This window comes from Balaenoptera borealis (genome assembly GCF_965194805.1).
Source record: "Balaenoptera borealis genome assembly, chromosome: 9".
In the NCBI taxonomy this organism is placed as follows: Eukaryota; Metazoa; Chordata; class Mammalia; order Artiodactyla; family Balaenopteridae; genus Balaenoptera; species Balaenoptera borealis.
Window position 1 is genome coordinate 57,848,614 of NC_138873.1, and position 22,850 is coordinate 57,871,463.

Consider the following 22,850-nt stretch of genomic DNA (forward strand, 5'->3'; position numbering starts at 1 on the left):
CTGAGATAAATAGACTAAAATGGAGGATTATCCCAAAGATCTGAAATTGGAAAGACAAGGAGTGACGATTTGAATGCTAACAGCATTAAGAGCCCAATAATTACTACATAAATGAAACATCATTTTAAAACTCATCGCTTGCTCGGTGAAATACTCTTAAGAGTAGTTTTCTACACTGCTCGTATTTGAACCTATCTGTGTAGGGAAGCAAAATTTGCCACTCCAAAATGTGTCTCTTTGCCACAAATATTAATTTAGGCTGATTATTTTTAAGAAACGGAAGACTCAGGAAGTCTTCCTTTTTACCTCCCCCTTAGCTGCTTAAAGAATTCAGATAAAGGGTCCGTTCCAGGAACAAAGCCATCACCAGAGATACCTGCAAAGAACACGGGCCAGGTGTGGTGGGAGAAATTCAGATCCAAGTCTACTCTGTGTCCCATGTCTCTGCACCGCCCAGCACATACAGGTTTACCAAACAGTTGCTTTTCCAGTTCCATGTCAATTGTTTTTCTCCCCTTGGAAATCCCAAATCACTACCCCCAACATCCTCTTTTGTCTTCAGCTGAAGATAGTTTCTAAGGTGAGGGTTTCAACCGTTTGGTGAGTTACTCAATTTTCCTGGGTCTCTCCCATGTATACATGTTATTCAACTTTTGTTTGATTTTTCTCCTGTTAATCTGTACTATGTCATTTTAATTCTTAGACCAGCTAGAAGAACCTAGAAGGGTAGAGGAAAATTTCTTCCTCCCTGGCACTTGCATCATATGTGGACCTCCTTTGACAGTGCTTCTCACCTATACAGGCAGAGTTAGTCACTGATGCTAGTCTAAAGACATTTTGTTTTGAAAACTGAGGTGCCATTTTGAATATCACTTGCATTTAGAAACAGAACAAATTGAAATGAAATCAAATGTCTGAATTTGAAAAACAAAGTACTCACCTTCCATCTTTGATGAAGGAATTAGAAATCATTTGCAAACCAATTACCATACTAGGCAATTTCAAAATGGGAAAATTAATATATACTTCATATCAAACTAACTGAATATATAGTCAAATATACTTTATATACAAGAGATTCTCTCTGGCAGTTGTTAGCCAGAGAGTTGGGGGAGAGATATCCATTTTAGTCAGTCTTATCCTATGATAATGTATGTAACAAGATGGGAAAAGATACGACTCAATCCCATTTTTTTGCTGATTTACTGCCACTCACAAGGCTGACAGAACATTGCACCCGAGGCATCAATATTAATCATTCCACAGCTGTTCTCAATTTAACTCTCGAGCTTCCCAAATGTTAATAGCATATACTGGTCCAGAATGGCAAAAAGAAAAGTTTTGAGTAAAGGTTTAAAGAGTTATTAGGAAAGATATATATATATAGATGACATTATAAGTTACAAATCGAAGCAAATATGGCCTTATATATGAAAAAGGGACTTGTAAAACAATTCTGTTTTTACATTTGTCATAAACTACATGTAGAACTACAGTGTTTAAACAGCATTCCTATATGTTTCAGATGCTGCTTATATGAATTTGTATAAGCATGTCCACAAGACCTAGGAAATTCTTTGACAATTAAATGTCACAAGAATAGTTTTTCCAAACAAGTGAAACTTTATTATTGTACAGGTTAAGAAAAAAACAGCTTGGTTTGTGGGTTTAGACTTTTCTAATGTACAAGCAGTCAAGAAGGAAAATGGAAAATTACTCTTTTTTTTAAAGAAAATGAGATAGTTTGCCACATCTCCATTTGTTTGCCTATCTAAATTTTCTTTTAGAAATTGTGGATAAGTTAAAAGAATAATTTTAACCTTAATTCCCTGAATAAAGACTGGGAAAGAAAATTCAACACTGACCACTCTCTCTTTCTATTCTACTGAGAGTTTACAGGGCCCCCAAATTAATTTTAGATGCAAAAATCAATTCTCTTCTAAAGTGGCTTTAAAAAGGCTGGAGGAAAATAAAACCTTGGATGGTAGATAGCTCACTTAATCTGTCTCTGAACTTTTTTATTTTCCACATTTATAAAAAAAAATGTTATCTTCATAAGAGTTGCTGTAAGGATTAAATATGATAATATACATTTTTAAAATGAGGATGAATAACAGTCACTTTTTCTGGAATAAAAAGTATGGGGCTGGAAAGAAGAGTAACTCCTAACAAGAAAGTGTATAATGATAGTCTACTTTCTTTGCTGGCTGGCTGCTGACTGAGGGAATAAATGCTACAGTCTCACTCTTCTCACCACTTCTGACTGCCTGCTGGGCTCCCATTGCCCAACCAGAAGTCAATGGACAGGCAGGTCCATGGATGTGATCCATATTAGATCAGCCTCGTGCAAAAGAGAGGATAGAGAAGGATAAAGAGTGAATTTGAAAGGACAGATGGAAGATACTTGGCACATGATATTTTTCATTGATGTTTCTTGAACACCTTGAAGGTGAGATACAGCTCATGACAAATTTATACAACCCTTTATTCTCTCTCCCATTGACTTCTTACACCACACTTCCTACCACACTACCCTCTCCCAAACTACCACAAAAAAAGGACTTGGAAATCCTGCCTAACCCCATTAGCCTTTCCCTCTTCTCCCTCTTCTCCTTCTTCTGCCTCACAACAGCCCAGAAGGAGTCCAACATTGGCAGAAATCTTCCCAGAGGAGATGTGCAGAGAAGAAAATAAGTAGACAAGGTGGATATCCTCTTCCCAGATTAAGGGGGGTTGAGGAAAGACTCAGAATATTCATATGATAATTTTTCCCAGTACAATGGCAAAAGTCTTCTCAAAGCTATTCTTGCCTTTTTCTGTTCTACCTCCTTTCTATTTTCCCTACTGCTGTTAGAGTAACTACTCTAAATACAAATTTGATCCTACCATTCACTCCAAAACATTTAAATAGTTCCTGCTGTAAATTGCAAAATAAATAAATTTTAAAAAATGGCCACAATTCTCCACTATTCCTTATACCCAGGCCTCTTTGCAATGGTGATGTGACTGGTCCTCCTATCAAGAGGTACAGTCTAGTTCCTCTCACTCTTGGGAAACTTGCCATCTGTGAAGAAGCCTAAGCTGCCCTGATGGATGATGAGAGATATTTGGCCCAATAACCTCTGTCATCCCACCTAAAAGCCAGCCAACCACCAGACATGTAAGTAAGGCCATCCCACCCAGCCAACCACAGACCAATGAGCAAGTCTAGTCAAGTTCAGCAGAGCCTGGCCCAGATCAGTATTACCAGCCAGCAAAACCTCTGGCTTGTAATTAATAAATGGTTATTATTTTAAGCCATAAAGTTTTGAGATTGTTTGTTATATAACAATTGATAACTGATAAACTCCCCATTGCATATAATTTTTTAATATAAATTTATTTATTAATTAATTTTTAGCTGCATTGGGTCTTTGTTGCTGCCCACGGGCTTTCTCTAGTTGCGGTGAGCGGGGGCTACTCTTCGTTGCGGTGCGCGGGCTTCTCATTGCGGTGGCTTTTCTTGTTGCAGAGCACGGGCTCTAGACGTGGGCTTCAGTAGTTGTGGCACATGGGCTCAGTAGTTGTGATTTGCGGGCTCAGTAGTTGTGGCTCACAGGCTCTAGAGTGCAGGCTCTTTTTTTTTTTTAATTTATTTATTTTTGGCTGTGTTGGGTCTTCGTTGCTGCGCGCGGGCTTTCTCTAGTTGCGACGACCGGGGACTGCTCTTAGTTGCAGTGCACGGGGTTCTCATCGCAGTGGCTTCTCTTGTTGTGGAGCACAGGCTCTAGGCACACGAACTTCAGTAGTTGTGGCACTCAGGCTCAGTAGTTGTGGCTTGCAGGCTCTAAAGCGCAGGCTCAGTAGTTGTGGCACACGGGCTTAGCTGCTCCATGGTTTGCGGGATCTTCCAGGACCAGGGATCAAACCCGTGTCCCCTGCATTGGCAGGTGGATTCTTAACCACTGTGCCACCAGGAAAGTCCCCCCATTGCATATAATATTAAAAATCTGAACTTCTTATATAATAATCAGATCCTTCATAAAACCTAATATAAATGTTCAGCTTTATACTCCAAACTCTAAGCCTATCTATATTACAGTTTAACCCTTAGAGTCTGATCAGTATTCTTCAAACAAGTGTACACCTTCATATCTCTGTGCTTTGCACATGAGTTGGAGGACAAACAGGAAAGGAGATTGAGACTAACATGTAGAGAATAACTACAATGTCCCAAGATTTTTACATGTGCTTGCTAATTATACCTTCACAATTAACCCTGTAAAGTTGCAGTCATCCCCATTTTATAGATTGGAACACTGGCACAGAGGTTAGATTTCTCAAGGCTATAAAACTAACAAGTCATAGATCTGTATGATTTCAAAGTTCGTGATCTTCTTATTGCAAAACTGTTTCTCAGTTTGGTGACCAGGTGGGGAATGAGCTGCAGTAGATATTCAGAATTATCTTGATAATGCTTTCAAAAATTATGTGATTACTCTAGTTATTCTGTTGGACACATAAGAATTTTATCAGGGATGGAAATGGACTCCTCTAATACAGCTCTCCCTCTTCCATACCCCCCTCTTTGAAAACTACCATACTTACTTTTTGTATATTATTATCTCTGTCTGGAAAATTTTTCCTCCTTTTCTGTCTGGTAAATCATACATATCCTTCAGGGCCCAGCTAAAAAAAAATCTAATCTTCTCAATGAAGATTAGATAGAAATATTACAGATAGAAATAATTGTTCACTCCTCTGCGCTTTAAAACCACTTTGCCAATGTCCTTATCATAGTGCATTGTACTTAGTTGTGTACCTTTCCCTTCTTCCTTGTGAGCTAATTGAGGACAAGAACCACGTTTTACTCATTTGTGTTCCTGAAACTATACCTGGTGTATAGCAAGTGCTCACTAAATATTTGTGGAATTATGGTGAATAGTTTTCCATGTGCTTAACAAGAGATGGAGGAAATATGTTTCTTTTTTAAAGCTTAGGGTAAAAGAGCTGGTTTGTGCTAAAAAAGAGATATTCGCTGAAACCCCAAATTCTGTTGCTATTCCTAAACAAGAAAATTTGTTCAAATTTCTCTTATTAAGTAATTTACAATATAATTAATACTAAGAATTAAAACATGAAGCTCTCTAGAGAAGAAAAATAATGACAGCAGTGTCTGGGGTAACTGGGGAATGTAACTGTGAATTTGCACAATAGACAAATAGAACTCCTGAAGAAATCCATCCTGTTAAATGTAGTTATTAGCAAAAGCACATATTAATCTTCTCGTGCCAGATAAAATTTTGTACTTAAACTTTTACCTAGTTGATTACTTAGCTGACAAAGCTGTAATTACGGCTGCAAATTTTAAAAGAAATGTCAAGATATTGAAGTAGCCTGGTCTAGAAGTGTGAAAGTTATTTGTGCTAAGCCATTTTGGTAGATAATGCCTTTTTTAGAGAAAAAGAATGACAATGAGAAGAGTACCTCTTATAACTAAATTTCTGGACTCTTTTCAAATATCCCCTCAACCCACATCCAACCTTCCAAAGGGAAGGGCCTCTAATTGTTATACCTTGACACTAGGCACTCTAAGTAATTGGGGCTCCCTAATGATTTAGCCCCATTGTAACATGGCAATATATATTTCAGTGTTCAATGATGCTATTTTAAATTCTCAGATTAAGTTTGACCTTTGCCCCCTGTTCATTTCAGTGACTCTCATACCACCACCATCCTCAGAAGTGCAGGATCAACTTTGGCAATTATTGCCTGTAAGGAGATAGGAAGATTATTTCCTATGTCTTCAATGTCTATTTTTATACAAATGTCAATTGTTTAGAGTAATAACATAGGCTTATTTTATAAGTACACTGATTGATGACCACAGTAAGGTGTGTTGAATCATACATCTGAATCTGGCTACATGGAAAATTTGTATGAGCATATAGACACATATAACAGCACACACAAAAAGGGAGAAATCCTATAGGTGAAATGATTTAGGCAGCAAATTGATCACAGATTATGAGAAAATGATCACTTGCTCATAAACAACAGAGCTGAGGATGCACATGAATTCATTAATTAGTGAGATGCAGGATTAAGGGTATACGAGTGCAGGCTCTAAAAAAGGCTCCTCCAGGTGTACAATCAGTCAGTTATAAGGCAGGGTGGCTGCTGGCTCCCTGGGAACACGTTAGTCACAGTTCTAGCTTTAGACAACACTGGCTTATTGTAAATGCATGAGTGGGAAAGGGAACTGCCACTTGGACTAACCATGAAAATCTCCAAAATTTAAACTTCAGCTGTCTAGGGCAGTTATAGGTATATATATATGGATTGATTCATTTTTTAAAAAGCAAAAATACAAAACAACCTCATCTTCAAAATTATTTTGTTAACACTAGTGAAGTTTAAATCAGAAGAGAGCAGCTGATAAATAAACAGAATCTCTAAAAATAAAAATGTCATAGTAAAGGTGAAAAAGTTCATCCCAAACCATATATTTTTATATGTCTCTAAAGAATGATGATGGCTCATGGGGAAACATAATTGAAATATAATTTTGAAATATAATTGAAAACTTGAGACAAATTCTACATGTTTTCTTGTATTTTTTTCCCCACTGAAGATTTTGGTTTGAGTTCTATTTCCTTTGCTACTTTCCCCTGCCTGAAGTCATAATCTTCCACCTGTAACATAAAAAATCTTTTTTGTAACAACCAACTGTGATACCTCAAATAGAGGACTACTCTCTGAGATTTGAAAAGGCAGCAGGAAATGACTGTCAAAAGTTTTTGTTGTTGTTGTTGTTTTAAATCCCAGCAAAGAATTAAGCAAGAGAAATTCAGAGAACATAATGTAGAAACAGAAATGACCTTCCAGAGAATGTCTAATTTTCCCCAAGGGATTTCATGGGTTCTGTTAGGCCACTTTCATAAGATACAAGGATTCATCTTGAAAATAATGACAAAGCTTCAGAATACAGAGAATTTAAGGCCCAGAAATTGTTTAAATCTCACAGTTCTAAAAAATCTCACTGTTCCAAATAGAAATGTCCCAGAATTAATTTCTTAAAAATGACCGAGTAAATATTAGTAAGTCAAACTCTAAGATAAATATTAAGGAAAGACTACCAACAATAGAAATGTTATAACCTTCCACTAAGTTATGCTGCCTCTATCTATTGAAAGAATTTTTAAGTTATAGAATTGGCAGACCAGGAGACAAAAAACTGAACCATGAAATAATTCTGAAATGAAGAAGCATTTAAATTATGTTTCTTGAAAGACACAATTAAATCATTTTTTAAAATCCCAAATTAACAACTACATGATATCTATTGCTCAAAAATGATACCGTCCAAACATGATATGTATTGCTCAAAAATGATACCATCTTCTGAATGATATTCAGAAGACCAAGATCACTGGAATACTAAAAAAAAAAAAAAAAAAAAAAAAAAATCTAGATTGTTGTGGGAATTAAAAGAGATAATACACATGAAAGAACTTTATAAATATGAAACATTATTCAAATAAAATGAATTGTAGTAATCATTTCGGGGTTGTTGACACAAGTGATCATGAAGCAGATTCTAGGGTATTTCACACAATCATCTGATTTTGACTCTTTCAATCCAAATGTATTACTCTCTTTTTCTGATTGGCTCAGGAAACATTTTTTTTTTTACCTTTAACACTCTATCTCTTGGTAATATTTATTTTTTTATTTTTTAAATTTTATTTATTTATTTATTTATTTTTTAAACATCTTTATTGAAGTATAATTGCTTCACAGTGGTGTGTTATTTTCTGCTTTATAACAACGTGAATCACCTACACATATACACACGTTCCCATATCTCCTCCCTCCCGCATCTCCCTTCTTGGTAATATTTTAAGGATGTTATACTAGAGGGGTAAGATCTAGTAACTTCTTATCTTCTAAAGGCTTGTAACTCTCTTAGTTTGGATTTCCCTGAAAACAGAGTCTGAGATGAGCACCTGTGTGCAGGAGAGTTTATTGTGGAGACAAAGTGAGACAGGGAAGGATCAGTTAATGAGACGGTGGCTGCTGAGGTCACTGATATAGGCACCCCAGCACTTCTGGGAAACAGAGATGACTGCTTGAAGAGCTATGGAACTTTTATCTACTGACTCTAGTCTCCAATAAGTTAGTGGTTCCTTCGGAGGATTACATCCCTCATACTTCCAAGCTGTGATTGAATAGGGCCAAAGAAGCTTCTATTGCGTTGGAGAAGACCCTGGGGTAGAAAGAGCATGGACACACAGTGCACCCTGGAAGGAGGATGCCGCCCAGTGAGAGGTGAGTCTGGGCTTACACAGAACTACGTGCAGCAGTTAAGGCTATGTAGTATTAGTTTTCTATTGCTGTGTAATAAATTACCGCAAACAGAGGCTTAAAATAACACCCATGAATTCATCCATAATTTCTGAAGGTCAGAAGTCCAGGCATAACTTGATCCTCTGCTCGAGGCCTCACTGGACTGAAATGAAGGTGTTGGCCGGGGCTGTGCTTCCCATCTGGACTCAGGGTCCTCTTCCAAGCTCACTGGTCATTAGCAGAATGCACTTCCTTGTAGTTGTAGGACTGTGGTCCCTGTTTTCCTGCTAGCTGTCAGCTGGAGACTGTCCTTGGGTACAAGAGCCTGCCCACATTTCCTTCCACGTGGACCCTCCCCAGGCAGGCAGTTCACAAGATGCATGTTTGCTTTCTTCCAAACCAGTAGGAGCACATCTCTCTGACTTCCTTTTCTGCCACCAGTGGAGAAAACTCTGTTTTCGAAAGGTTAATGTGATGAAGTCAGATAATATCCCTATTTTAAGGTCAACTGATCAGGACTTTAACTGCATCTGCAAAATCCCCTCATAGCAGCATCTAGGTTAGGGTTTGATTGAATAATTGGGAAAAGGTGTGCACACCAGGGGCCAGGACCTCGGGGAGCACGTTACAGTTCTGCCCACCCCAGACTGAACTATCAGATCGGCTGAGAGGATATGACATGGGACACCAAAAAACATCTGCTGTAGCAATTTTTAAAAGTGAGTTTGTTTTTTGCTTAACAATTTAAGTAAAGGAGCAGCCAAAGTCTAGCAAGATGGGTCTGAATTAAGAAGTATCTCCTAAAGTTTGGTTTAGGGAATTAATTAATCATATTTTTCTGATACATAAATAAAGAACCAAATAGAGTAGATCTCAACACCCATCATGACCTAGGTTTTCAGTTGTTTTCTATGATATCTTCTACATGGGGTGCTTAAATAAGTATACCTGTTAAATAAGAACTATGCCATAAAACTGATTGCTCTGAAGACCTGTGCAACTACTAAAGAAGGTAAAGTGGAAGATTTTTGAATATTTAGTGAGCATTATTTGAATGGATTACAATGGACTCAAATTTTTTCATACAGAATTGTTACATTGTATCTAGCCTATTAAATCTAACATTTAAATTTAAAAACCCAGTTAATATAAATTAAATATCTGCCAATTTTATGGCTATGAGCACATGCTAATCTTCTTGCTGGAAGATGAGCCATGCAGATTGTAAGAAACCAAGCTATATTTAGAAGCACATTACTAGAGCTGGGTATTTCAATTCAAGCTCTGTTAGATCTTGTATGATGTTCTTTTCCATTTTGTAAAAAGCATGTTCAACAGTTCTTCTAATTGTATAATTTAACTACTGGGAGCCTAAGTGGCATTCCCTAATTCTAAGCGGATAATAGCAGTGTTGTGTTTGTGGTTACTGCACACAAATGCAGCCCTCTGATTTTTCTGAATTCATTTCCTGCTCTAGGGGCATCTCTGGTAAGATTACCAGCAGCTCGCTGAGGTAGTACGAACAAGTGGGAAGCAAAGGGAAATACAAACCATAGGGGGCTCCACCTTTACTCTCCGTGCACCCTGATTGCTCTCCTGCATCTTGTTTTGAAAGAGGGTGTATCACGCATATGTGTGAACCCTTACTATATGCCAAGCGCTGTGCTGAGAACTTGATTTGTATGCTTTATCCTCATTTAATCTCCATACAAACTTTAGGAAATAGGCACTAGTGATATCCTCATTACAGATGAGGTTACAGAAAACCTTATGTGACTTGCACATGGCTAACAAGGTTGCATAGCTAATAATAAGCTAATAAGGATTCAAACCCAGGCAGCCTAACTCCACAGCCAGTGTTCTGAACTGTTATGCTACACCATCAATAAGGTGGTGAATACATTAATTTTCTAAAAATGCTGCTCAAGATCCAAAGAAATTAGTAAATTTTCCCTCAGGTCCTTAAAACCAAGATAACTGGAGGATACAGATTCATAAAGTACTATAAAATGCCGCACGTAAATATGCCACCAAGTACACTTTAATATGAAGCGTTTGAAGATCCCAAGGCTTCTTTTCCTCTTATACAACGTGCCGTTTATTGAGGCATAGACAGAACTTTTATTATCAAATATTGATTTCCCAAATGGAACAATGACTATAGAATTATTTTTACTTTAAAATAAAAAAATGTGACTACCAGAGCAACTATCTCAAGATCAGAATTTATATTCTATTCATTTTTTTCTTTAAATGTCAGTCACTTTTGAAAAATAAGGCAAAAATTGTCTCATGTCCCATATACTCATATGTGACAAGTACTCAGAACTCTAAGTCCTTTTTCCCCAAACTCACCAGCCAGTTCTCATTGCTTTCGCTCAGGCAGGATTCATGATGGGTTTTAAGGGTAATCATTTACAAAGGCAAAATGATAGAAAACTACTAACATGCATTTACTATTATTTGTCAGAGAAATTTTCCTCTTGAAGGTTGGTTCTTATTTGGAGGGAACAAAGTGTCCCCTAGAATTATAAGACTACCAAATGGTGATTCATAGTCCAAATGTCTTGATTCACATACTCTAAAAACAGAATGTTAAGCTAAGTCTTTAAATTGCCCATATGGACTTTGTAGGCTAAATGAGATTCGGACTGAACCACAAAATGCATCAGGGATAAATTTCAGCAAATGAATTGCTTCCAAATTTAGTGTTATAAACTTCCAATCCATATCTTATAGGATTTTGTCTAACATTGGGGAACCAATATTTGAGCTCATGCATTTCTTTATCCTTTAAAGGGTCCTGATATCCTGGAACTGGAAGGGATGTTCCAAAGCTGTAGATGATCACCCATATTCCACTAAGCCATTCAGTTCAACCCTCACTGAGTTCTCAGAGCTTCTCACAAAGTTTGAAATCATTCATTTCCTCTCTCCCATTGCACTGGATAAGTTTTACTCAGTATAGATATATTTGGGGGTTTAGTATTATTATACAATCACAGTGTAAGAATAAAACTACTGGTTTTTTTTCCCAGTGTGAGTAAAACATTTATATATTCAAAATAAAAATTATAGGATCAGTGAAAGAAATACAATATTTTTAAGATACTTGCAAATTAAATGCTTAGCCTTAGTGATCTGCATTATTAGCAGAAAACATTATGCACATAATTTGTGCAAGTTCCTTTTATAGGTTCTACTGAGAAATGATGAGTATAAGCTCTCTTAAAGTATATGATCTTTTAAAGAGATTATAATCTACAGGTAAATCATTAATACCATAGTTCCATGAGAGTTATATATAATAAAATTACCTCTTTAAATGAAGCAGAAAAGTTGTTTTATTTAATTTTTTACTGTATTTTTTCTTTAGAGTAGCAATTAATTCAAAGTACAAATTCAAAAATATTATGTCCTCAGGTATTATAGTGAAATGACAAACAAACATATATCAAATTTTCAATCATAGAGGGATGTCTGATATACCATAATTTGTTGCATTTTGGATAGAGCAAAAATCTTTTTCTGTAAAAGATAATTGATGAATGGTTTTCTCGTTTGGCTTAATACTTGTACATTAAGTATAATTCTGATACCTTTATTATTTGGTGCCATATTAATCCTTATTTTATCATTTTGCTGGAGAGCCCTGAATCATGAAGGAATCATACTTCTGATTCAAGCTCCCATTCAGAAACCAAGGAAACAGCCCAGCAAGCAAGTCCAGGTTGGAATGTAAAATAAAAATTAAATAGATATAAAAAATAAATAGATATAATATATATTTAGATAATATGTGTTTATATATTATATAAAACTAATAAAGAGCAAATGCAACAGATATTATATTTTCTTCACTGGGCAGATAGCCCAGGGAGGTGGGAGGTGTAGTGTTTGTGACCTTGGCCTTAGATGACAGGCCTATGTTTTAAAAGAGCTCTTATTAACTGAATGACTCATGAGCCTAACCTCCTTCCCATAAATGAAAGTAACACCATAGATCATTGGTTTGTTGTGAAATAATACATATCAAGCAGTGAATGGAATAAAATACATTTTTGAAACAGTAATTGAAATAGAGCTATTTATTTAATCCTTACAAAAACCAAACACTATTTCCTCATTTTTTTTTAGGTCGACATTGAGGCTCAGAGAAGCTGAATAACTTGCTCAAGGATGCCTACCCAGAACACAAGAATGCCAAGTTTCAAACACAGATCTGTCTGATTTTTCATTTATACCACACAGCCAACTATATTCTACAATTCCCAAAATCCCCCAAGGGGGGACTTTTATTTGTATTTTAGCTTTAGTTTTCTCATTGTCATTTATAGTCCCTGCCTTAGTTTGCTAGGACTGCTGTGACAAAGTACCAAAAACTGGGTGCCTTAGAATAACAGAAATTTACTATCTCATAGTTCTGGAGGCTAGAAGTCCTAGATCAAGGTGTCATTAGGGTTAGTTCCTTCTGGAGCCTGTGAGGGAGAATCTATTCCATTCCTCTCTTTTCACTTCCGGTGCTTTGCTGGCAATCTTTGGTGTTCCTTGGCTTTTGCTGCATCACCCTGACCTTAACCTTCATCTTTACATGGCGTTTTTCCTGCATGTGAGTCTTGTCCAAATTTCTCCTGTTTATAAGGACACCAATCATTTTGGATATGGGGTGAACCCTACTCCAGTATGACCTCATCTTAACTAATTACATCTGCAATGACCCTATTTCCAAATACGATCACATTCTGAGGTATAGGCAGTAGGACTTCAACATATGAATTTGGGGGGAGACAATTCAACCTATAACAGTTCCCAAAGGGAAAAAAATCTTTTCAAGCAGGCAGGTGTGAAGTCTTGTAATGCCACACTTCCTCATAGGATTCGCCCACACAGTGCTTGGTGTATTGGCATGGTCATTTTGCTGCTACATTGTCTGCTGGCTTGGGCTGCTCGATGCATTTATTGTGTATTCAACTCTGGCACCCAAAGCTAACTTTCTCATGTTATGTCTCCCCCTAGCCAGCATCCTTTGATCGTTCAAGGCTCCCACCATCCGTTATGAGTACCTAGATATTCCACTGGAAAGCGAGGAAGATCTGACCCAGTGATCAGCTCTCGGGCTGCCCGTGCAGCTCTAGCAATCACTACTTCTTGCTGACACTTCCACAGCCTATTTTAGAGTTCAAGAACTTCTGCTTCAGAGTAACCTAGAAACAGAATTTTCTGTTTTTCTGAGTGGCAAATTCTCCTCACCTTTGAGTTTTTCATCACTGAAGATTGTTCACTCACATTTCTACTCTCAGGGATTACTTGTCATTACCAAGGTGACATTTTCCTGCTCCAGGATGTTTATGTGTTTATCCTGCTTTTCACAGCATCATCCCTGACTGACTTTCCAGCCAGTCAGTTGACCAAAGCCTTACTTATCCCACCCTGGAAGATGATGAGGCATTTTTCCTGCAAATTGCCACACTTTTCTTTCCAGGTGCCACTAAACTAACTCAATTTGTTCTTAGTTTCTGAGATCCATAAAAAAACAGCAACAATGAGCCTGTATTATATATGTGTTAGACTTCTCTTGCTATTAAGGGGGCAAGATGTTGGGGCCTGGAATGTCATGATTTTTGTTTGTTTGTTTATGGATATACCCTGTTATTCAGACATAGAAAATTCAAAATCTGATATTATAGCATTTATTAGAATATATATATAACTCATATATATATAAAAATAACTATATATATATATCTATATATATATATATAAAACTCCTAGAGTTCTATGGTTCCATGGGTTCCCTCAATAATTAGTTCCAGTTAATATGGATTCTCAAGGGGAAGCAGGATGGAAGAAAATTTCAGTGCTTAGGCTATAGGGTCTGGCAAGACCAAGTTCAGTTCCCATTTCTGCCACACCCCAGTTCTGTGACCTTGAGTAAGTTAATTAACTTCAATAACCTCGTGTGTAAAATGGGGAATAAAAATAGCTCCTACACATAAAGTTGTATTTGTGTAAAGCAGGGTTTTCAAAAGTTGCCTAGTGATAAAAATCATCTGGAACAGAGTAAAAACACAGATTCCAAGACCCTTTTTCTGGAGAATTGGATTCAGAAGTTCTGGGTGAGGGATCCCAAATCAACATTTTTAGTAAGTACCTCAAATGATCGGTATCAGGCAAGTGTTGGAAATATTTCTGTGTTGCACAGTTCATGTCCCACTCAGGAAATGTTAGTGCTTTTCTGTTTATCAAAATTGATTCCCTAGAGACCCACAGGGAGGAAGCTGGCGAAGCTGCTCACAGGCCAGTTTCCTCTTCCAGGTCCCACTGCTAAACTACATTCCAAGATCTCCTTGCTTCTCGGTGACCCCGTGAGATTAGTCAGAATAGTTTGTCTGAAATCAGCAGAAATAGTTTGTCTCTTCTCTCTCTTCATCTCCCTCCGTCCAGTGTGATAGTTGTGTATACTCTAAGGTAACCTTGAAACCACAAGTTAAAGATGGTAAACCTGCAGTTTACAAATTACATGGGTTTGTAAGTGATTTTGTAGCATTAAGTGCCCTACTCGCCTATACTGACCACAACATGAAGAGGAATAAAGCTTTACTGTGTTAAGCCACTGCCTTTTGGAGCTGTTGCACAACCCGCATCACATAACACATCTACATTACATCATCTAAGCTTACTGAAACTGGTCTCACTTCCTTCATTCAGGCTTCTCTCAATTCAGCTTGCATACCATTGCCTGATGCTAATCTTAAAACCACATTTTCCTCACCTCACTTACCTATACAAACACATATTAATGACTTCTTTTTTTTTTTTTGTCACACCACATGGCATGCACAATCTTAGTTCCCTGACCAGGGATTGAACCCGTGCCCCCTGCAGTGGAAGCTCAGAGTCCTAACCACTGGACAACCAGGGAATTCCCATTAATGACTTCTTTTATTTATCTCATCAGGTCAAAATTCTTCATCTTTGTTTTAAAAACCCTGAATATCCCATCCTAACTATCTAAACTTTATTTCTAGAGGATGGAAAAAATAAAATGCCTAAGAGAAGTGTAAAGAACTAGGGAGCTAAAAAGATCATTCTTCCTTCGTGGAAATCTTGTTTCACTTGGTGTCAGAACCACACAACATAGCGTACCATTTTTCTGTTATTTTTTCTAAGACAGCTCTATCTCCTCCCCTGGATGATGCCATTGAACATAGGGTCCATGTCTCACACTTCCTTTTAATCCAATTTCATCTCTGGCGCCATGCTAAACACACAGCAGGAATTCAATAAAACCTTGCTCCTTGATTGCTGAGCTGAGTTCATACGGTTTTACATCTCCTTTCTTAGTTGAAACTGTTTATTTCTGAAATGCAGTACCTTACACAAAGGGCTGGGATAATGTGAGCAACCAGAGCAAGTATTCTATTGCATGGCAGGCCGCAGAGTAACTAAAAGCTGCGTGGTTTCCTGGATTGTAGAAGCATGTTGAGAGCTGGTCTGCCCCACAAGACACATTGCAGTTCCATGTGTTCTGAGAAGTAGTTATTTGTTGCCAGTTACTTAGAAGTTTTGGTACAAATATAGAAATTACCCAAATCCTTAGATTTTTAAAAAATGGATTTTAGAGGAGAAAAGAACCATAAAAATTATCTAGTCCATCCCCTTCATTTTTATAGACAGGAAAACGGCATGGTGGAAAAAAGGTTTGACCAAAGCCACACATCCATGTCTGGTTTCCGTCCCACATGTATGGTTTGAGCAAGACACTCAGTTTCCCCCAGCCTCAATTCCTCATCTAAAAATTCAGGGAACACGATGATACTTAAGGCCCCTTCTTGCTCTGGGATTCTAATAGTTCTACATGCTTATTAAGTACTTTTTTAAGAAAATGTTAATTTATAAACCTACATAAATAATATGATTACTCTATTTATACAATAGACTTTGAAAAAGTCTTGATACAAAGATTTGAAAAATTCATACAAGATGCTGGGTTAATAAATATACTCTGATATTCTACTTAGCAAAAATATAGCAAAACTAAGTTAATGAGCCCTTAGTTTCAATCAATATAAAAGAATTACAACCAAAACTAAAATTATGGACTGTTCTTTTAGTATCTGCAGTAATAGATTTTTTTCCTGTACTGCTTTATTTAAATCTTTCTTTGAGCATATAATGAGTGAGCTCTCCCCAGCACCTAGGTTATGACATGGACATCAATTAGGCACATAAAGAAAATGAACTTTTGCAAGCTATCACATTACTACTTAGTGCACAGAGGAAATAAAATTACTAAATGATACCCACAAGATTTGGGGAAAAAAAAGAATGCTAGGCCCATTCTTATTCACTATAAACTATATTTAACATGAAATCCTCTACCCTTTGAGCTCCAAGTAAAATTGTCCCCAAATCCCCTCCCCTGATTCTACAGCCTATACAAGCCCAAATCCCTCCTGAGGTTTTCTGTGAACAAGATCATGCATCCTCTGCCTTCTCACAGGTGGAATCTCTTTCACTCCTCAGCAAATCAAATATGAAATTCAACAGCCATTCCATCCATTTCCACAAAAGCTACATCAAAGCACTAATGAGAGCTGAACACCTTCCTGAAGATCAGGGAACATGAGGAGGAATCACACAGCAATTTTAAGATTTTTACTAGACATTCCTTTCCCCAAGGACCCTTCAACCACCCTGTCACCAAGGGTCCTCTCTTGGCATTTCCCTGATGTAGCATACTTCTGTCATCTCTCTTCATACTAAAGAGCCACAGAACAAAAAATATATATATTTTCTCATCCCACAGAGAGCATCTCAGCCTCCTTTTCTAAAACTTTCTTTAATTCTCAGGGCCTTGGGGTCTTATCTTTTATGCCTAGAGCCCATTAAGATATCTTTAAGACAGGAGTCTTTACGTTGGAAGTTACTGAAAGCAACAAATTAGCTTAAGCCACAAAGGGAGATTTATTAGCTCATGTAACTGGGAAGTTGGGGGTGGATTCTAGGACTTAAGTGCCATTTAGACTTTCTCACTGAGTCTCTTGCTTTTCTCTGGATGCTGGCTCTATTCTCTCTTACCTGTCCATGTTGTAGGAGACTTGGCAACTGGCAGCTAGAGGTCATTTCATTAGACCTCACAATTCAAGAGGACCAAGAGACCCACTTCATCTGTTATTGCCATTCTTCAGAGGCAGTATGGCTCCTTACCCAAAGTTTGAATCAGGTGTCAAGACTGAGGAACACACACACACACACACACACACACACACACACACACACACACACATACACACACACCATGAGGGTATGAAAAAGGCTTATTACTTACATAATGAGGCTTTCTGGAGAGAGTGGGGCAGACTTTCCATGCTGGTCAGAAAATGGCCTGAGAGAACAAAGAAAGGAGACTGGCTTGAGGCTTTTATTGTGATTAATAAGTGGGGCTAGAGTGAGGGTTCCCATGCTTGGGCAGGTGCTTGCCTGGTTTAAATCTCCCATCAGCACCCAAGGAGAAGCCCTGGCCTTGCTTATCATCTTGCCCAGATGTGAGGCAGAAGGGATGAGGAAGGGGTAGGCTGAAAAGCTTCTCAGCAGTCAACCACCAAAATATGGAGTCAGACTATTTATCACAATACCTCAACTTAAGACACATGTCCAACAATCAGAATTATCACTGCATCTGAAATGATACAATCCTATAATAGATCTTATGATCACATGTGTGGCCATGGGGCCTGGCCATGGGGCCAAGATGCTGAAATTGGCAGCCCCACCAAATCCAGTGTAATGGGTGGTGAAAAAAGAGCAGATCCTCAAAGAAAAGATATATGCTCTTGCTAAAAAAAGTTGAGGTAGCAGTCTAAGCAGAAAAAATAAAATAAAATAAAAATAATAATAATTCCATACCCCAATAAAGAGATTATAGAGCTACCTGATAAGATTTTTTAAAGTCCCCATCTTGTTATGTGTGATTGGTAGCACAAATAATCAGCAGAGTGCATAATACAATTGCAGTGAAGTTTGGATCAGAATGAACTAGTTAAGAATGTAAAACCATTCACTAGCTCTGGGGACTTGGGCAAAAGTAAAATAAGAAAAGGAAAAAGGTAAAAAGGAGAAAATAAAGATTTTTAGAACATGCTTAGTAAGTGCCAAGTAACATGCTAACTGCTTTACCTGGATTCTCATTTAATCTCCCATAAGAACCCTATGATTTGGATGCTGTTATAACTTCCACTTTATACATATGAAACTGAAAGTTTAAAAAGTTAAATAACTTCCTCAAGTCCTACTGCTAGAAAGTTTGGGTTCCTGAACTGAACTCAAGTGCAAAACCTGCATGATTAACCACCATGGCTTAACTTCTCTAACCCTCAGTTCATTCCCTTGTAAAATGAATAATGAATAAATTTTAAAAATAGCTCTGAAATCTTTGGTCCTCAGCAGTCCTTTAAATTTTAAAGAGCAACTTTAATTTAAAATTTTTTTATTGTATTATGTAAAATAGATTCCACCTCTTCTTCATCCTTATTGCCAGCTTCAGACTGGTTCCCAAAGATCTCACCTTCAAGCCCAAACACCTCTCAAAGTATTTTTTCAAATTAAGATAATTCCCTCCCTGAGAATTGTGCTTAAAATTTTTCTATCTCACAAAATTTATTTTTATCAAAATAAAAATGATAAAGAACAACAATGGCATTACTATTTCACTATCTCAAGTGACAATGAAATCAATTTTTACCATGGGGTTCAGCAAAAATCAAGTAGTCAAAATTGCCCTTAAAAATCCATCCGAGCCCCCACTTGGGACCGCCATTTAATTTGTAATTTAGTAAGTCCAGCTCAGCCAGATATTCCCCCAGCAGTGAAGAATACCACTCTTTTTGATTGAGCCTGGTGGAATATTGGGCTTGTGTTTAAAAAGTCATGTATAAAAAATACATACCTTAGTCACTAAAATTACTTTAAGCACAGCAAGAAACTCACAGCATGAGAGGTGTGAAGAAATTAAGATTAGTTGTAGTAAGAGTAGATTCAACGTGCCTTGGAATAAACATGAAAGAGATGAGATCGTATTGGCATTTGAGAAAGATTATTGTTTCAATGTGGAAAACAACTGAGAAGAAAGAGACCAGCAGGAAGACTATTACAGGACTACACATAGAAAGATACTGGTAGTGCAAACTCAGGTAGCAGCAGTAGGGGTGGAGAGAAGGAACTGATTCAAGTGTTCTTAAGGAGGCAGACGTAATACAACTTGGTATTTGATTGGATGTAGAGGTTGAAGGAAAGGAAAGAGTTGAGGAGGAAGACTGGATATTTAGATGATTTATGTATGACACTACCAACACAGAAAACACTGAAACAATTACTATTTATCATGTGGGATACTGCCCTTCCATTAAAGCAGCATGATTGCTCTTTCAATATCATGCTAATCTTTTAACCAATTAAATCCCCAGGTCATTTTTTTTTTTTACAAAAACTTCTGCCAAGCTAATGTCCCCCAATCCTTTATTTGGTACACAATTTTTTAACCTCCTGTTCCAGTATGTGGCAGTTCTCAATTTTGATGCTTTCATTGAAAATGTGTGAACTATAAATATGAGAAGCATGGTTAAATCTAGGGATACATTAAAAACTTTATAGTCAGTTCTTTTTTTCCCTTTACTAGCTATGAGGTAAGTCCAACTGTCATGTGGATGAGGGAATAGAAATGTCTACATGACTTCATGGGATAGAAACAAGACTCTGACTATGAGCTACAGGAAGATCAATTTTAGCTCTATATAAGGACAACCATTCTAGTATTTGTAGCTATTCAGAAATGGAATGAGAGAGTAAATGCTCTGTCTCTGATGGTGTTTAAGAGGATTCAAGCATTATTGGAAGAATTAGACCAGATGATCTTTCCAAAAGAAATATTGATGATGATGATGATGATAATTAACAATATTATACTGAAGCCAAAATATATGCTATCATTAAGGTGTGAAAAAAAGAAAGTGTTTGTTTACTATAATTTGAACTTATCTTGCTCTAGAGCTCAAATCTTGATGACGGCAGTAGAGAACATAGTTTCTTCCAGTTTAATAGAAATATCTTCTGTCAGGTTCTTAACCTCTTTCAAAAAGATTCACAGTTTTCTTCACTTTCCTAAGGTTATGTGTGGGGATATAGTTGAGCATAAGAATACACAGGGCAGCAGGGTAGGGAGCTGCTGCTTCTTGTGCTGTTCTCCCAATTCTCACTGGCCTATGTGAAGGCGTCCCCATTCCTGTCTGGATTCCAGGTGTCCACAGTAACCATCTACTGATACGTGGGTAACCCCTTCTGGCTTGGGGAGCCATTGTACTGAAGCCTGAAATCTATGGTTTCTGTCATATTCTCCTGTCATTCTGAAATTTTTTATTCTTGCCCTAGGCATCTTCATGTCCACCAGTTCTATCCTGGAACATATGGAAATTCTGGATACCCTACATGTCACATTCAATCTTAGGATGACTTAAATAGCAATCTTAGAACCATCTAACTTGCACCTCCTTCCACTGATGCTACTTTATTGCTCCTGCACTATGTTGGATGCTACACTACACTAGAAAGAAAATTTCTCTGACAGGCTTGCAAACTTCCTAGGATACACATGAGAAAGTGAAGCATTAGTCTAAAAATTTTGGGATTCACACAAATATACCTGGCATTTTTTACCTGCCTCTCCCCATTCCCAGAGTTTCTCTCCCAGAGAAAAGAATGGTCAAGACCTTGCCTCTTATCCTTGCTCTTCTTATGACTTCTTTCTCTTTGGCTCTTTTTATCAGTCATCTATTGCCACAGTAATGCTGTGAACAAATCATTTCAATAACTAAGTGGCTTAAAACGACCACCATATGTTTTCATTCATGCATCTGTGGGCTAAGAGTTGGGGATTGCTGAACCTAGGCAGGCTTGGCTGGCTTAGCTCCAAGCTGAAGATTAGATCCAAATCACCATCTCCTGTTTCTCATCCTCATTGGCCCAGTAGACTACTCAGGTCACATTATTCTCATGACCAGAGGTTGCAAGAGCTCAAGCCCAACCACAGGAACACAGTTCAAGCTTGTGCTTATGCCATATCGGTTGGCCTTTGCATCAGTCAAAGTACTTTCCACCTACTGTGAGGCCAAATCAAGTCACATGACCAAATCCAACATGAATGAGGTAGTGATGTAAACTCCATCCATGGTGGTGAGGAAAAGGTATGTGAATATATGTGAATAATAATCTAATAGACTATACTCCTCCTTCCAGCACCAGAAAAGTTCTCTATTTCCTCTTTCTGCCAGAAAGAGACAGAAAGAGAACAAATCATGTAACATTGACCCTCCCATTTACTGTCCCATGGAAGAATCCCACTAGATTATTGAGAAGAAAAAAAAAATTGGATAATATTTCAAATATAATATCCCCAAAGCAACTGCTAATATCAGTTGGTCCAGGTCTTTGGTAAGCCCTTTACTACTTCAGATTATTTAATTATTACCACAACCTAGTGTAACAATTTGTTAGTCTTTATTTTACAACTATGGACCATGATAAAGTTCAGAAACTTGACCAAGGTTATCCAGATAAGTGAAAGAGACAAACCTCAAACCAAATTCTATATGACTCAGTTATTTACTACCAGCAAGAATTCAAGTTCAGCAGGGAAAGCTAGCAAAATACTTTGTAAACCCTGCAAGTATACCTGTAAGAGAACTCTAAGTTTGTTAGACTTGAATAGCTAAATCTTAACATTTTTTATAGACTTATTGTTTCAATGTCTATCCATTCATCATATTGTCTTAGTGGTCATCGGCATGCCAGTAATTTGTTTTGCATAGTGACCTCATATTTTGCTCAAAAATTCATGGTTCACAAGTCAGAAACTAGGACATTTTTTTATTTAGCATCATCTAGTCTCCAGATATCAGGCATTGCTATCTGTCATGGTAACTTTATATCTTAATTTAGGAAAATCAATAGGAGCAATAGGGGCAGAAGTCCTGGCAGTAACAGAGATCAGGAATCAAAATGTACTTGTGTGAAACAAATAACAAAAGGGCTACCTGCAAGACACACACACAAACCATAAAATACCGGAAGTCCCCAAATCAGCCACCATAAGTTATTACCATCACAAGGTGTGAAATCAGTAATGACAACAGCAATGATTCAAGTTAATTGAATTCTCAGCTCTCTTATTGTTATCTTCACACCCCAATAGGTGCTCAGGCCTCTTTCTCTGACTGAAATCATCTGTATAATACTTTCCACTCTCTCCTTTAATGTGCATAATACGTAAGAAATAAAACCAAATCTCTCTTTCTCTAAGCAGTTCACAAAATGATTGAATGAGTCTTGTGCCCTTTGCTCACTTTTTCTACAAAACCATCATCCTCAGTTTAAAATAATAGTATTTTTCGTGTTATGTACTAGACATTGACCGGTGAATGAGAGAAACAGGTCATTGCTTTGCACAGTTCATATTCTGGAAAAGAAAT

At 37.4% G+C, this 22,850-nt stretch overlaps 1 long non-coding RNA gene across 3 annotated transcripts in view; it reads right to left on the bottom strand.

The window, feature by feature from the left end:
- The window catches only part of LOC309634816, a 385,422-nt gene that overhangs the window by 280,126 nt on the left and 82,446 nt on the right, over positions 1-22,850 (bottom strand). For 2 of the 3 annotated variants that reach the window (XR_014248435.1, XR_014248436.1), the window contains exon 4: positions 17,660-17,716. The exons of the other annotated variant lie outside the window; for it this stretch is intronic. This is a non-coding gene — a long non-coding RNA (uncharacterized lncRNA). The remainder of the gene's footprint in view (positions 1-17,659; positions 17,717-22,850) is intronic. 3 annotated transcript variants of the gene reach the window in all.